General features: G+C 50.1%; 1 long non-coding RNA gene across 1 annotated transcript; it reads left to right on the top strand.

Annotated features, from left to right (window-relative positions):
* Positions 1-505: 505 nt before the first annotated feature.
* Positions 506-11,473, top strand: LOC141056861 (uncharacterized). The gene is made up of 3 exons (XR_012221942.1): positions 506-1,041; positions 2,953-3,043; positions 11,329-11,473. It is a non-coding gene; the product is annotated as an uncharacterized lncRNA (long non-coding RNA).
* Positions 11,474-16,545: the final 5,072 nt, after the last annotated feature.

Below are 16,545 nucleotides of genomic sequence, written 5' to 3' on the forward strand. Positions count from 1 at the left end.
GGGAAACAGTAAAATTGTCATTTTCTCCTTCCACATTGCTGAAATTCCTGTCACACTGTCCGAATCCAGAGATTGTCCTGTCAGAAAGGAGAAGACAGGGAGCGAAAGGGTTAATAGGACTCACAGGAGGAACCGGCCCAGAAAGCAGAAGATCCAGGAGTGTCCGCCACATATATGACTGCTCTGTGCACACAGGACCTGTGATGAGGTCACAGGAGGGGAGGAGTCAGGGGTCACATGATCAGGGGCCTCAGAGTCTGCCACATATATGGCTGCTCTGTGCAGTGCACAGGACCTGTGATGAGGTCACAGGAGGGGAGGAGTCAGGGGTCACATGATCAGGGGCCTCAGTGTCTGCCACATATATGACTACTCTGTGCACACAGGACCTGTGATGAGGTCACAGGAGGGGAGGAGTCAGGGGTCACATGATCAGGGGCCTCAGTGTCTGCCACATATATGACTGCTCTGTGCACACAGGACCTGTGGTGACGTCATGCCCATGTGACCAGAAGGGGCGGCGCCTCCTCCTCCATAGAACAGACGGGAGGAAGCTGTGGCCCCGCCCACACTGTCCAGCATTCACCATAGGAGAGAAGTGTGGAGAGCGCGCAGCAGAGGAGCGGAGCTGTCAGCGGGGAAGAGTGCGACACAACACACCGAGAAGCGCGGAGGAGGGAGCGGCGACCAGGGCCGCCATCAGGGCATGACAGGCCTTACATGTGTATGGGGCCCGGTGATTAGGGGGGGCCCGACCATGCTGGCAGCCCGATCTGCGCTGGGGCCCCCCTACATTTTATACAGGCTTCTGCAGCTTTATTTTAAATTCAGACTCAGCGCCTGCCGGGCCCCTCGGGCAGGCCCCCCCCCTCACCATGGTCCAGCCAGCGCCGAAATCCCCCCCTTCACAATGGTCCAGCCACAGCTCCGCCCTCACCTGACGTCACACACTGCTCTGCTCCTCCACTTCCTCATTCAGTGTGCCACGTGGGACTAGGAGAGGGAGGGAGCCTCGCCGCTGGAGCACAGCCAGATAACAAGGTAAGAAGAATTTTTTTTTTTTTTTTTTTTGAGAGCGGCTATCCAGGGGGCCTGGGGCAGAATGCTGGATGCTGGGGGCAGAATGCTGGATGCTGGGGGCAGAATGCTGGAGGCAGAATGCTGGATGCTGGGGGCAGAATGCTGGATGCTGGGGGCAGAATGCTGGATGCTGGGGGCAGAATGCTGGGGGCAGAATGCTGGATGCTGGGGGCAGAATGCTGGGGGCAGAATGCTGGGGGCAGAATGCTGGACATGGGGCAGGAATGCTGGGGGCAGAATGGACATGGGGCAGAATGCTGGACGCTGGGGCAGAATGCTGGACGCTGGGGGCAGAATGCTGGGGGCAGAATGCTGGATGCTGGGGGCAGAATGCTGGACGTTGGGGGCAGAATGCTGGACGTTGGGGGCAGAATGCTGGACGCTGGGGGCAGAATGCTGGGGGCAGAATGCTGGACGCTGGGGGCAGAATGCTGGAGGCAGAATGCTGGACGCTGGGGGCAGAATGCGGGGGGCAGAATGCTGGACGCTGGGGGCAGAATGCGGGGGGCAGAATGCTGGACATGGGGCAGGAATGCTGGGGGCAGAATGGACATGGGGCAGAATGCTGGACGCTGGGGGCAGAATGCTGGGGGCAGAATGCTGGACGCTGGGGGCAGAATTCTGGGGGCAGAATGCTGGACGCTGGGGGCAGAATTCTGGGGGCAGAATGTTGGACGCTGGGGGCAGAATGCTGGGGGCAGAATGCTGGACGCTGGGGGCAGAATGCTGGACGCTGGGGGCAGAATGCTGGACGCTAGGGGCAGAATGCTGGGAGCAGAATGCTGGACGCTGGGGGCAGAATGCTGGGGGCAGAATGGACATGGGGCAGAATGCTGGACGCTGGGGCAGAATGCTGGACGCTGGGGCAGAATGCTGGACATGGGGCAGAATGCTGGACACTGGGGGCAGAATGGACATGGGGCAGAATGCTGGACACTGGGGGCAGAATGCTGGACATGGGGCATAATGCTGGACACTGGGGGCAGAATGGACATGGGGCAGAATGCTGGACGCTGGGGACAGAATGCTGGACGCTGGTGGCAGAATGCTGGATATGAGGGCAGACTGTGAGACGGGGCAGAATGCTGGACATGGGGCAGAAGAATGCTGGACGCTGGGGCAGAATTCTGGACATGGGGCAGAATGCTCGAAACTGGGGCAGAATGCTGGAGACTGAGGCAGAATGCTGGACGCTGGGGGCAGAATGGTGGACGCTGGGGGTAGAATGCAAGACACTGGGGCAGAATGCTGGACATGAGGGCAGAATGTGACAGTGAGACACAGGAGGGGGCAGAATGTGACAGTGAGACACAGGAGGGGGCAGAATGTGACAGTGAGACTCAGGAGGGGGCAGAATGTGACAGTGAGACACAGGAGGGGGCAGAATGTGACAGTGAGACACAGGAGGGGGCAGAATGTGACAGTGAGACACAGGAGGGGGCAGAATGTGACAGTGAGACACAGGAGGGGCAGAATGTGAGACACGGGGCATGATTGGAGATAGATGGAGCAGGGTCATGGGGCAGGATGGATACGATTTAGACAGATTGGTCAGGAGGGAGATCATATGGGGCAGAATGGATACTGATGAGGGTGGGATGGGAGAACATATGGCTGAAGCCAAAAATGAGACACACGGGAGTCAGGATGGGGGATATTATTACCATAGGGGCTAATTAAGGGATATTATTACTGCAGTGATGTATTTTATTTTCTTGAGGATACTGTTGTAAATGGGGGGGCGGTCCTGTTACTGTGTAGAGTGATACTATGTCGCCTTTTTTTCTTCATGTGGTGTAATGTAGAAGTTGGGAAAAAATAAGTAATGTGTTCTGCAAGCGGAGCTCTAGATAACTGTGTTATTTCCTGCAGAGACAAGTCCTGGCTGGAAGACGTGATGGCGATCTGTGCTGGATGAAAGATGAAAAACAAAGATGAAGGACTTCACCTAGAGACATCACTGGTGAGTTAGTGTGTTACCTGTACACTGACACTATGTACAGAGGTCCTGTGTATAATGTCACCGGTGATCACTGTGTTACCTGTACATTATATACAGAGCTCCTGTGTATAATGTCATTGATCACTATATTACCTGTACACAGACACTGCATACTAAGTACATATCTTGTGTGTATAATGTCTCTTATGGTCATAGTATTATGTTTTTTTAATTAATGTCAGTATTGTAGTATTCAGTCTCCATGTGGTGGTAATATGTGGTCTGGGCGTGGTGCAGTGGTATTTGTCCCTTGTATATTCTATTATTTGGTCACTTTGTGGTGGTAATTTGCGGTCTGTTCATGGTGCGGTGGTATTTGTTCGTTGTATGTGATATTATTCGGTCACTATGGTAGTAATATGTGGTCTGGTCATGGTATGGCGGTATTTGTTCCTTGTATGTCTTATTATAGGTCACTATGTGGTGGTAATATGTGGTCTGGACATGGTGTAGCGGTATTTGTTCCTTGTATGTGGTGGTAAGTTGTGGTCTGGACATGGTGCGGTGGTATTTGTTCCTTGTATGTGATATTATTGGTCATTTTAAAAAATTGAAAAATAAATAAAAATATACCTAAATTGTATTGCATATTTTAACAAATATTTAATAGGTTACAGTAGAGTAGGGCCTGGCCAAAAGTGTCTACCCTGTTATGGTGGCGACTTAAAACAATCTTTTGGCCAAAGCAAAAGCTGCTGGCTATATGTGTGACCTGGTGATGGGAACTGTTAATGTGTGATAGGTGAGAAGTGGAGTTTATCCAAGAGAGAGCGGTGGGACTGTGGACAGTTCGCGTGGTGGAGGCGGGGCTGGATGGAGCCTGGGCGGAGTCTAAAGGGGGCCCCGAAAATTTTGCCAGTATGGGGCCCCGAAATTCCTAGTGGCAGCCCTGGCGGCGACACCCCGCAGAGGACAGAAGGGAGACGGTGTGTGGGGGGGCAGAGGCTGAGCATGGGGGGGGGAGCAGAGGCTGAGCATGGGGGGGGGAGCAGAGGCTGAGCATGGGGGGGGGGAGCAGAGGCTGAGCATGGGGGGGGGGAGCAGAGGCTGAGCATGGGGGGGGGAGCAGAGGCTGGGCATGGGGAGGAGCAGAGGCTGAGCATGGGGGGAGCAGAGGCTGAGCATGGGGGGAGCAGAGGCTGAGCATGGGGGGGAGCAGAGGCTGAGCATGGGGGGGGGAGCAGAGGCTGAGCATGGGGGGGAGCAGAGGCTGAGCATGGGGGGGGAGCAGAGGCTGAGCATGGGGGGAGCAGAGGCTGAGCATGGAGGGGAGCAGAGGCTGAGCATGGGGGGGGAGCAGAGGCTGAGCATGGGGGGGAGCAGAGGCTGAGCATGGGGGGGGAGCAGAGGCTGAGCATGGGGGGGAGCAGAGGCTGAGCAATGGGGGGGAGCAGAGGCTGAGCATGGGGGGGGAGCAGAGGCTGAGCATGGGGGGGGAGCAGAGGCTGAGCATGGGGGGGAAGCAGAGGCTGAGCACGGGGGGGAGCAGAGGCTGAGCATGGGAGGGGCAGAGGCTGAGCATGGGGGGGAGCAGAGGCTGAGCATGAGGGGGGAGCAGAGGCTGAGCATGAGGGGGGAGCAGAGGCTGAGCATGAGGGGGGAGCAGAGGCTGAGCATGAGGGGGGAGCAGAGGCTGAGCATGAGGGGGGAGCAGAGGCTGAGCATGAGGGGGGAGCAGAGGCTGAGCATGAGGGGGGAGCAGAGGCTGAGCATGGGAGGGGCAGAGGCTGAGCATGGGGGGAGGAGCAGAGGCTGAGCATGGGGGGAGGAGCAGAGGCTGAGCATGGGGGGAGGAGCAGAGGCTGAGCATGGGAGGGGAGCAGAGGCTGAGCAATGGGGGGGAGCAGAGGCTGAGGATGGGAGGGGGAGCAGAGGCTGAGCAATGGGGGGGAGCAGAGGCTGAGCAATGGGGGGGAGCAGAGGCTGAGCAATGGGGGGGAGCAGAGGCTGAGCATGGGGGGAGGAGCAGAGGCTGAGCATGGGGGGAGGAGCAGAGGCTGAGCATGGGGGGAGGAGCAGAGGCTGAGCATGGGGGGAGGAGCAGAGGCTGAGCATGGGAGGGGAGCAGAGGCTGGGCATGGGGGGGACAGAGGCTGAGCATGGGGGAGGGGGGCAGAGGCTGGGGGAGGGGGCAGAGGCTGAGAGTGGGGGAGGGGGCAGAGGCTGGGCGTGGGGGAGGGGGCAGAGGCTGGGCATGGGGGAGGGGGCAGAGGCTGAGCATGGGGGGAGAGAATGGGGAGGGAGCAGAGGCTGAGCATGGGGGGTCAGAGGCTGAGCATGGGGGAACAGGCAGAAGCTGCGCATGGGGGCGGGCAGAGGCTGCCAATATGGATGGGAGCGGAGCCGGAGCTGGCGTGTGGCGGACCGGAGCTGGCGTGTGGTGGACGGGAGCGGAGTTGGAGCTGTCGTGTGGTGGATGGGAGCGGAGCCGGAGCTGTCGTGTGGTGGATGGGAGCGGAGCCGGAGCTGTCGTGTGGTGGATGGGAGCGGAGCCGGAGCTGTCGTGTGGTGGACGGGAGCGGAGCCGGAGCTGTCGTGTGGTGGACGGGAGCGGAGCCGGAGCTGTCGTGTGGTGGACGGGAGCGGAGTCGGAGCTGTCGTGTGGTGGACAGGAGCGGAGCCGGAGCTGTCGTGTGGTGAACGGGGGCAGAGACGAAGCTGTCGTGTGGTGGACTGGAGCGGAGCCGGAGCTGTCGTGTGGTGGACTGGAGCGGAGCCGGAGCTGTCGTGTGGTGGATGGGAGCAGAGCCGGAGCTGTCATGTGGTGTACGGGAGCGGACTCGGAGCTGTCGTGTGGTGTACGGGAGCGGAGTCGGAGCTGGCGTGTGGTGGACGGGAGCCGGAGCTGTCGTTTGGTGGACGGGAGCAGAGGCAGAGCTGTCGTGTGGTGGACGGGAGCGGGGCCGAAGCTGGGGTGTGGAGGACGGGAGTGGAGCCGGAGCTGTCGTGTGGTGGACGGGAGCGGGGCCGGAGTTGGGGTGTGGCGGACGGGAGTGGAGCTGGCGTGTGGTGGACGGGGGCGGAGCTGGCGCGTGGCGGACGGGGGCGGAGCTGGAGTGTGGTGGACGGGAGCAGAGCTGGAGCCGGCTTGTGGTGGATGGGAGCCGGAGCTGGTGCGTGGGGGGGGCGGAGCCGGAGCTGGAGTGTGGTGGACGGGAGATAAAACATAACCTTTAGTAAGATAGTAGAATATAAACAATGTTGTGTTCTCCAGAGTGAGTGAATATAAATGTTTGGGTGAAGTCACAAATAAAGGGGCGTGAGGAGCACAGCCCGATCAGGAGGAATGATTCCCACTTGCAATGGCTGAACTGCAACCAGCAAGTCCCAGAATCTCACGTGGATCTGGGAGAATCCCACAGAACCCTGCAAACAACGACTGACAGATTCTGGCTGCATATAACAGTAATGACTGGAATCTGGATGAGATTAATAGACTTACCACCAGGGCTGTGGAGTCAGAGTCGGTGCTCATTTTGGTGGAGTTGGTATAAAATGGACCGATTCCGACTCCTAAAATATATAATAAATTAGGTACAGTAGTTCAATGCAGAATGTGCTGAATATTTTTTCATAGGAATTTGGGAAAGTTATGAAATGTCCTATAAATGGCTGTTCTATTCCTGATCTAAGGCTACATTCACACACAGCGTTTTTGCTGTGTTTTTTGAGGATACGTTTTTCAGTTGCAAAAGCAGATCAGCTTTTTAAAAACTGCATCATTTGAGAGGTTTTTGAGCTCATAGATAATGTTTTCAATGTCAGAGCAGATTTCTAATCTGCTTTTATCTATATATTCATTTATCCATATCTGTCTATCCATATCATATCTGTACCAAAAAGAATGAAAGCCGGATAGCACACAGACTAACACTCCTTTTTATTTTAGCACCAGTCAGGTACATCTCATAGCTGCCCAAAAGGACGCCCAGGACAGGCATTGCTCGTCTTCAGTAACATCAACTGATAGTTGGAATAAATAGACTGTATTCATCACCACATCTTCTTAAGGTGCAGGCTTTATTTTCAAGTGTAGGGGTGTGCAGTATGAGGTTCTGCCCCCCCAGGTTTGATCCTGGCTACGCCCATGGTGTGGATGTAGCCTGAGGATCTAGGCTTTGTCTTAGCCAAGGTAAGTCATAGTGTGTGTGTGTGTGTGTGTGTGTGTGTGTGTGTGTGTGTGTATATATATATATATATATATATATATATATATATATACATACACAGTACAGACCAAAGGTTTGGACACACCTCAACCAAAGCGATTTCTTTATTTTCATGACTATGAAAATTGTAGATTCACTCTGAAGGCATCAAAACTATGAATTAACACATGTGGAATTATATAATTAACAAAAATGTGTCACACAACTGAAAATACTGTATGTCTTATATTCTAGGTTCTTCAAAGTAGCCACCTTTTGCTTTGATTACTGCTTTGCACACTCTTGGCATTCTCTTGATGAGCTTCAAGAGGTACTCACCGGAAATGGTTTTCACTTCACAGATGTGCCCTGTCAGGTTTAATAAGTGGGATTTCTTGCCTTATAAATGGGGTTGGGACCATCAGTTGTGCAGAAGTCTGGTGGATACACAGCTGATAGTCCTACTGAATAGACTGTTAGAATTTGTATTATGGCAAGAAAAAAGCAGCTGAGTAAAGAAAAACGAGTGGCCATCATTACTTTAAGAAATGAAGGTCAGTCAGTCCGAAAAATTGGGAAAACTTTGAAAGTGTCCCCACGTGTATTGGCAAAAACCATCAAGCGCTACAAAGAAACTGGCTCATATGAGGACCGCCCCAGGAAAGGAAGACCAAGAGTCACCTCTGCTGCGGAGGATAAGTTCATCCTAGTCACCAGCCTCAGAAATCGCAGGTTAACAGCAGCTCAGATTAGAGACCAGGTCAATGTCACACAGAGTTCTAGCAGCAGACACATCTCTACAACAACTGTTAAGAGGAGACTTTGTGCAGCAGGCCTTCATGGTAAAATAGCTGCTAGGAAACCACTGCTAAGGACAGGCAACAAGCAGAAGAGACTTGTTTGGGCTAAAGAACTCAAGGAATGGACATTAGACCAGTGGAAATCTGTGCTTTGGTCTGGTGAGTCCAAATTTGAGATCTTTGGTTCCAACCACCTTGTCTTTGTGCGACGCAGAAAAGGTGAACGGATGGACTCTACATGCCTGGTTCCCACCGTGAAGCATGGATGAGGAGGTGTGATGGTGCTTTGCTGGTGACACTGTTGGGGATTTATTCAAAATTGAAGGCATACTGAACCAGCATGGCCACCACAGCATCTTGCAGTGGCATGCTATTCCATCCGGTTTGTATTTAGCTGGACCATCATTTATTTTTCAACAGGACAATGAGCCCAAACACACCTCCAGGCTGTGTAAGGGCTATTTGACCAAGAAGGAGAGTGATCGGGTGCTACGCCAGATGACCTGGCCTCCACAGTCACCAGACCTGAACCCAATCGAGATGGTTTGGGGTGAGCTGGACCGCAGAGTGAAGGCAAAAGGGCCAACAAGTGCTAAGCAACTCTGGGAACTCCTTCAAGACTGTTGGAAGACCATTTCCGGTGACTACCTCTTGAAGCTCATCAAGAGAATGCCAAGAGTGTGCAAAGCAGTAATCAAAGCAAAAGGTGGCTACTTTGAAGAACCTAGAATATAAGACATATTTTCAGTTGTTTCACACTTTTTTGTTAATTATATAATTCCACATGTGTTAATTCATTGTATTGATGCCTTCAGAGTGAATCTACAATTTTCATAGTCATGAAAATAAAGAAAACTCTTTGAATGAGAAGGTGTGTCCAAACTTTGGTCTGTACAGCCATGGCCAAAAGTTTTGAGAATGACACAAATATTAATTTTTACAAAGTCTACTGCTTCATTTTTTCTAATGGCAATTTGCATAACTCCAGAATGTTATAAAGAGTGATCAGCTTAACAGCAATTACTTGCAAAGTCAATATTTGCCTAGAAAATTAACTTTATCCCCCAAAACACATTTCAACATCATTGCAGCCCTGCCTTAAAAGGCCCAGCTAACATCGTTTCAGTGATTGCTCCATTAACACAGGTGTGGGTGTTGATGAGGACAGGGCTGGAGATCAATCTGTCATGATTAAGTAAGAATGACACCACTGGACACTTTAAAAGGAGGCTGGTGCTTGGCATCATTGTTTCTCTTCTGTTAACCATGGTTATCTCTAAAGAAACACATGCAGTCATCATTGCACTGCACAAAAATGGCCTAACAGGGAAGTGTATCGCAGCTAGAAAGATTGCACCTCAGTCAACAATCTATCGCATCATCAAGAACTTCAAGGAGAGAGGTTCCCTTGTTGCCAAAAAGGCTCCAGGGCGCCCAAGAAAGACCAGCAAGTGCCAGGACCGTCTTTTAAAAGTGTTTCAGCTGCGGATCGGGCTACCAGCAGTGCAGAGCTTGCTCAGGAATGGCAGCAGGCAGGTGTGAGTGCATCTGCACGCACTGTGAGGCGGAGACTCTTGGAGCAAGGCCTGGTCTCAAGGAGGGCAGCAAAGAAGCCACTTCTCTCCAGAAAAAACATCATGGACAGACTGATATTCTGCAAGAGGTACAGGGAGTGGACTGCTGAGGACTGGGGTAAAGTCATTTTCTCTTATGAATCCCCTTTTCGATTGTTGGGGACATCTGGAAAACGGCTTATTCGGAGAAGACCAGGTGAGCGCTACCACCAGTCTTGTATCATGCCAACTGTCAAGCATCCTGAAACCATTCATGTGTGGGGTGGCTTCTCAGCCAAGGGAATGGGCTCTCTCTCAGTCTTGCCTAAAAACACAGCCATGAATAAAGAATGGTACCAGAATGTCCTCCAAGAGCAGTTTGGCGATCAACAATGCCTTTTTCAACATGATGGAGCACCTTGCCATAAAGCAAAGGTGATAACTAAATGGCTCAGGGAACAAAACATAGAGATATTGGGACCATGGCCTGGAAACTCCCCAGATCTTAATCCCATTGAGAACTTGTGGTCAATCATCAAGAGACGGGTGGACAAACAAAAACCTTCAAATTCAGACAAAATAAAAGCATTGATTTTGCAAGAATGGACTGCTATCAGTCAGGATTTGATCCAGAAGTTGATTGAGAGCATGCCAGGGAGAAGTGCTGAGGTCCTGGAGAAGAAGGGTCAACACTGCAAATATTGACTTGCTGCATTAACTCATTCTAACTGTCAATATAACCTTTTGTTACTCATAATATGATTGCAATTATATTTCTGTATGTGATAAAAACATCTGACAAACACACATAAAAACCAGAGGGCAGCAGATCATGTGAAAATATAATATTTGTGTCATTCTCAAAACTTTTGGCCATGACTGTACTGTATACATGTAATCGATATTATACAGCGTATTACATATTTACAATTTATTACAGTTTTTTGTGTTCTAAAGTTGTATTCCAATAAATAGATATTATGTTCTATCTAAATATCTTGATTATTGGATCATAGAAATGATTAAATGTCTGATGTTCACATTGTACTACAATAAATTTTTCACTTAAATATAAGCAATATATGTGGGAGTCGGAGCCGGTGTAAGGGAAATTGAGGAGTCGGAGTTGCAGGTTTGGCTTACCGACTCCACAGCCCTGGCTAGGTGTACGGAGCGGAGCCGTGTGTGTACGAGGTGTACGGAGCGGAAACCTGTATACACTATATACACCTGTATTCCCCCAGGTTCAGTCGCAGACTCGTGTATACACTCGTATACCCCCAGCTTCAGTCACAGACCCCTGTGTACAATGTATACACACGTTTACCCCCAGCTTTGGTCGCAGACCCCTCAGTGTGCGCTGTATACACCCGTATACCCCCAGCTTCGGTAACAACCCCCTGTGTACACTGGATACACCTGTATACCCCAGGTTTGGTTGCAGACCCCTCAGTGTACGCTGTATACACCCCCTATCTGTGCTGATGGGGAAACACGGACATGAGAGGAGCACCGTAGGTCAAATAGGGGACACGTGGCATCTGTGAAAAACATTATAAGTCGTTTGAAGGGGCCGTACAGTCACATAATAGAAAACAGCAGAATTGCCATCTTTTTCTACATCCCACCTCACAAACAGCAGAATAAAAGCAAGTCCTACATGTCCCCCAAACTACTCTGCTAAATCCCCTCTGGCTCCGTGGCCGATGGTTCAGGTTCCCTGATGGTTATTATTCACTTTGCAGCTATAATATAAGGTGAAGCCACAAGACCTCTGCAGCCCAGTGCTGAGACTGACGGAGACCCCCGGAGCCACCAGACACCTGCAGCCCAGTGCTGAGACTGACTGAAACCCCCAGAGCCACAAGACCACTGCAGCCCAGTGCTGAGACTGACGGAGAACCCCGGAGCCACAAGACCACTGCAGCCCAGTGCTGAGACTGACAGAGACCCCTGGAGCCACAAGACAACTGCAGCCCAGTGCTGAGACTGACGGAGACCGCTGGAGCCACAAGACAACTGCAGCCCAGTGCTGAGACTGACGGAGAACCCCGGAGCCACCAGACAACTGCAGCCCAGTTCTGAGACTGACGGAGAACCCCGGAGCCACAAGACGACTGCAGCCCAGTGCTGAGACTGACGGAGAACCCCGGAGCCACAAGACGACTGCAGCCCAGTGCTGAGACTGACGGAGACCGCTGGAGCCACAAGACAACTGCAGCCCAGTGCTGAGACTGACGGAGAACCCCGGAGCCACCAGACACCTACAGCCCAGTTCTGAGACTGACGGAGAACTCCGGAGCCACAAGACGACTGCAGCCCAGTGCTGAGACTGACGGAGAACCCCGGAGCCACAAGACCACTGCAGCCCAGTGCTGAGACTGACGGAGACCCCTGGAGCCACAAGACAACTGCAGCCCAGTGCTGAGACTGACAGAGAACCCCAGAGCCACAAGACCTCTGCAGCCCAGTGCTGAGACTGACGGAGACCCCCAGAGCCACCAGACACCTTCAGCCCAGTGCTGAGACTGACTGAAACCCCCAGAGCCACAAGACCACTGCAGCCCAGTGCTGAGACTGACGGAGAACCCCGGAGCCACAAGACCACTGCAGCCCAGTGCTGAGACTGATAGAGACCCCCAGAGCCACAAGACCACTGCAGCCCAGTGCTGAGACTGACGGAGAACCCCGGAGCCACAAGACCACTGCAGCCCAGTGCTGAGACTGACAGAGACCCCTGGAGCCACAAGACAACTGCAGCCCGGTGCTGAGACTGACGGAGAACCCCGGAGCCACAAGACCTCTGCAGCCCAGTGCTGAGACTGACGGAGACCGCTGGAGCCACAAGACAACTGCAGCCCAGTGCTGAGACTGACGGAGAACCCCGGAGCCACCAGACACCTACAGCCCAGTTCTGAGACTGACGGAGAACCCCGGAGCCACAAGACCACTGCAGCCCAGTGCTGAGACTGACAGAGACCCCTGGAGCCACAAGACAACTGCAGCCCAGTGCTGAGACTGACGGAGACCCCCAGAGCCACAAGACCACTGCAGCCCAGTGCTGAGACAGGCAGAGACCTCCTGGAGCCACAAGACCCCTGCAGCTCAGTGCTGAGACTGGCAGAGAAGCCCTGAGCCACAAGACAACTGCAGCCCAGTGCTGAGACTGACGGAGACCCCCAGAGCCACAAGACCACTGCAGCCCAGTGCTGAGACAGGCAGAGACCTCCCGGAGCCACAAGACCCCTGCAGCTCAGTGCTGAGACTGGCAGAGACCCCCAGAGCCACAAGACCCTTTGTCAGGGATTTTTTATGTTCCAATTAGAAATCGTCTAGACCTGAATAAGTAAGATGTTTCTTTATTTGGTCATGCCGGCACGGAGAGAGAGAATGACAGCCACACTAGGTGTGGGCCGTCCTCTGTCTAACTTCAATACATATTCTTAAGAGTTTAAATAGCAGGAAAAGAAGGCGTTGAAAACACTACATTTGCAAGAAAAATAGTACATGCAATTAGAATAAGCGTAGCTGTTAATCCTTATCTACGTTACCAGAGAAGTCATGCAAGATAAGGAAAACCAGCTAACGTTCACAAAAAGTAACTCCCAAAGGTAACACCCATATGTTTCACAATACGTAAGCTAAAAAGAGTTTCAAAGTCTAGGCAAAATAAATGGCTTATGCAATCATGTGTATATATATACTGTGGATGCACACATATATATATATACTCACACATACACACATGTATGTGTGTATATATATATATATATATATATATATACACATACATATATATACACATACACCCATGCACATAAAAGAAAGAACTTTATTACAATTATAACATTCCCTCATCTTGTAATAAAATCATTTATCTGTACACATTGGGGACAGATTTCTTTTTGTCAGATTTCACATAAGATCTTCATATAATATAGATGGAGAGTAATATGTTCAGTATATTTATCATTAAGTCCTAACATTTTCATTCTTTCGTTGGATTCCAAGGTCTCCATTCCTTGATGCATAGTTTTTGTTATGGCAGAGTCAATCAGTCTTTGAACAAGTCCTCTAATGCATAGAATAGCGCAGCATCCACAAACAATCAGTACTCCGGCCACGATGGTAAGAGATGTCAACGCAGAAGTGAATAATCCGGACCATTTCCCAAACCATTTCCCAAACCATCCTTCAGTCCAGGAATATGTCATCATATCCAGACTTCTAATCTAATTCATTAGGACAGTCAGTCCATCAAGAGCTTTGAAGATACTCCCATCAGGATCTGTATTACGGATAAAGGGTGCAACAAAATCCTCCAAACATTTTATATACACCTCCCTTTTCTGCTAAGAACTTGTCTAATGCCATCCTATTCTACCAAGCCATGAGAGGAGTTGGTCCTAATTGCTCAGCTATCCCTTTAACTGCATCTCGGGTATAATTAGCAATCCTCTGCTGGTTATAGTACAAGTAGTTTATCCATCACCCACCAAATTATGGATTCCCACCCGGCTGCTACCTGGTTCCTACCCTTGTACTCGGTGGTCACTCCCCTGGGAACTCCAATGTCATCTATGTAGATACTAGAATGGAAGGATCCTTGCAGAGTTTCACGCTTCTGTCTCTTCCACTATGTACCTTTGGCCATATTCTTGTTGACAACAGGTGGAACGGCATGATTGGCTGGACCACCGCACAATCTCCTCGGGAACCATGTGGTAGTCTGGCTCTTATCCTTTTATCACCGCATAACCACCATACATCGGCTCTCAGGGTAGTGTGGTCTGACCATATGGCTGAGTACTTGGCCCTGTGGGAGACAATGATCCATTCTCTACAAGAATCGCCTTGGAGCTCTCCGAAGTCGTGCCCATGCCCTGGAAGACTAAAACAAGTATAGTTACCAGGATTAGCCATCACCTGTGGTGGGATATCCGGTTTCTCAAGTGGAGGATATAAAAATGATAACATTTTACATTTTCCTTCACTTTCTGAGCAGACATAAGTTTTACTATACAACTTAATTTTTTTAAGGTTTTTGCAATGTATTTAAGCCATTCTAACCTTTCATTCTTCTCCTCACAGCCTCTCTCCCTAGAGCTAGTTTATCTTCATAAGTTAGGTTAGACAATCTAACTATGAACCCTATAGACTCTGTTATGGTTCTCTCTGGCATACCTTCCTTGGGTCTATGTATGCTATTATTCTGAACTTCTATGTAGAAATGTCCTATTGGGTCTGTTCCTGACATATCAGCTCCTAAACCTTTGATCCCTCATCTTAGGGTTTTTTAAAAGTTCTCAGTAGCTGATTACAATTATTCTTATTTGTGTAAGGGGATCTCCTTTTTCCTAATGGGGAATCAGGCTTTAAATCTATGTAGCCATAAGGCTTATACCTATAGTCTCGGGCTGCAGTTGTCCATGCTGCATTACTCCAGTCACACACATACATCCCCTCTGCTATTAGAGCTCATAACACAAGCATACTTATCAGACTGCTAGTTTCACAGCTTGTTCCCTGTCTCTGTATCATTTATACAACAGACAGAAATCCACTAACATGGCGGCCTCCTGCCCGATTTCAAAAGTAGGATTTAAAGTCTTAAATCTGAAACCATTCTACCACCCTGAACTTTCCTCTCCTGCTGGGTCTATTACCCTCCAATCTCCCATCACTATGGTCACGAAGAATATACCTGTGACTAACCCTGATGTACACATCCTAGATCTGACCGTCTTGTCCGGGTAAGGGGATGAATGGGAGACCACCAGTTTGAGACAAGCTTTCCCTTGTGGAAAACCTCCCTTTGTAGCTGGACTTTGACAAGCAAGTCAGATCCTACGCTGTCCCTACCTGTCTGACAAGTTTACAGTATGAGAGATGGATCCAGGAACTGCGCTCAGCAATCTTGACCGCAGTAGGAGTAGTCCACAGGACTTGGTAAGGACCTTCCCACTTAGGATGGTGCTGGTGTTTCTTCTTTATCACCTTCACAAGGACCCAGTCTGCAAGTTTCACAATCTCAGGTTTTGTTAGTGAGTTTCCTGGAACAAAACTACGAGTAGAAACTTCTTTGTGAGTTAATATCTTAGCCATATATTCTGCTAATGTACAACCAACTTCCTCCTCTATCCTTTTAAAGGATTTTAGCTGAGGTGACAGAAAAGATCTCCCGTATATGACTTCAAAAGGCTGTCAGCACTACCGATGTCCGTGTGACATACTTATTTAGTACAACCAATAGGAAACAGTACAACCAATCTTTCCTGCTTCCTGCATGGTCTTTGTCAACCTATTTTTCAAGATCCCACTGTGTCCTTCAACCAGTCCGGCTGACTGAGGATGACAGGCACAGCGGTTTCCCAACTCAATTGACAATGTTTTAGGTAATAATAACATTACTTAGTTTACTATATATTTTCTGGAACCCCAAATCTGGGTATGATTTCCTTTAGAAGGGCCTTCGGTATCATTAATGCATCAGGGTGGACAGCTTCAATCCACCTGCTGAAAGCATCCATAATAACAAGGCCGGACTTTTTCCCTCACACTTGTTCAATAAAATCCATACAAATGTGTTGGAATAAGTATTCAGGGTGAGGACATTGTCCTCTCTTTGGTCTCAGATTCCCTTAGGAATTATTTTTTGCACAAGTAATGCAGATTAAACAAAAAATTTTAATAGTTAGTAAAGCCATACATCATAAATACGTAAGATATGACCTCTACCACCCCTCCTGTTGAGACATAGCTTATACCATGGCTCAATACTGTGACATACAGTGGGGAAAAAAAGTATTTAGTCAGTCAGCAATAGTGCAAGTTCCACCACTTAAAAAGATGAGAGGCGTCTGTAATTTACATCATAGGTAGACCTCAACTATGGGAGACAAACTGAGAAAAAAAAATCCAGAAAATCACATTGTCTGTTTTTTTTTTCATTTTATTTGCAT

This window comes from Dendrobates tinctorius, unplaced genomic scaffold (assembly GCF_039654945.1).
Source record: "Dendrobates tinctorius isolate UK_male_01 unplaced genomic scaffold, ASM3965494v1 ptg000200l, whole genome shotgun sequence".
Lineage (NCBI taxonomy): Eukaryota > Metazoa > Chordata > Amphibia > Anura > Dendrobatidae > Dendrobates > Dendrobates tinctorius.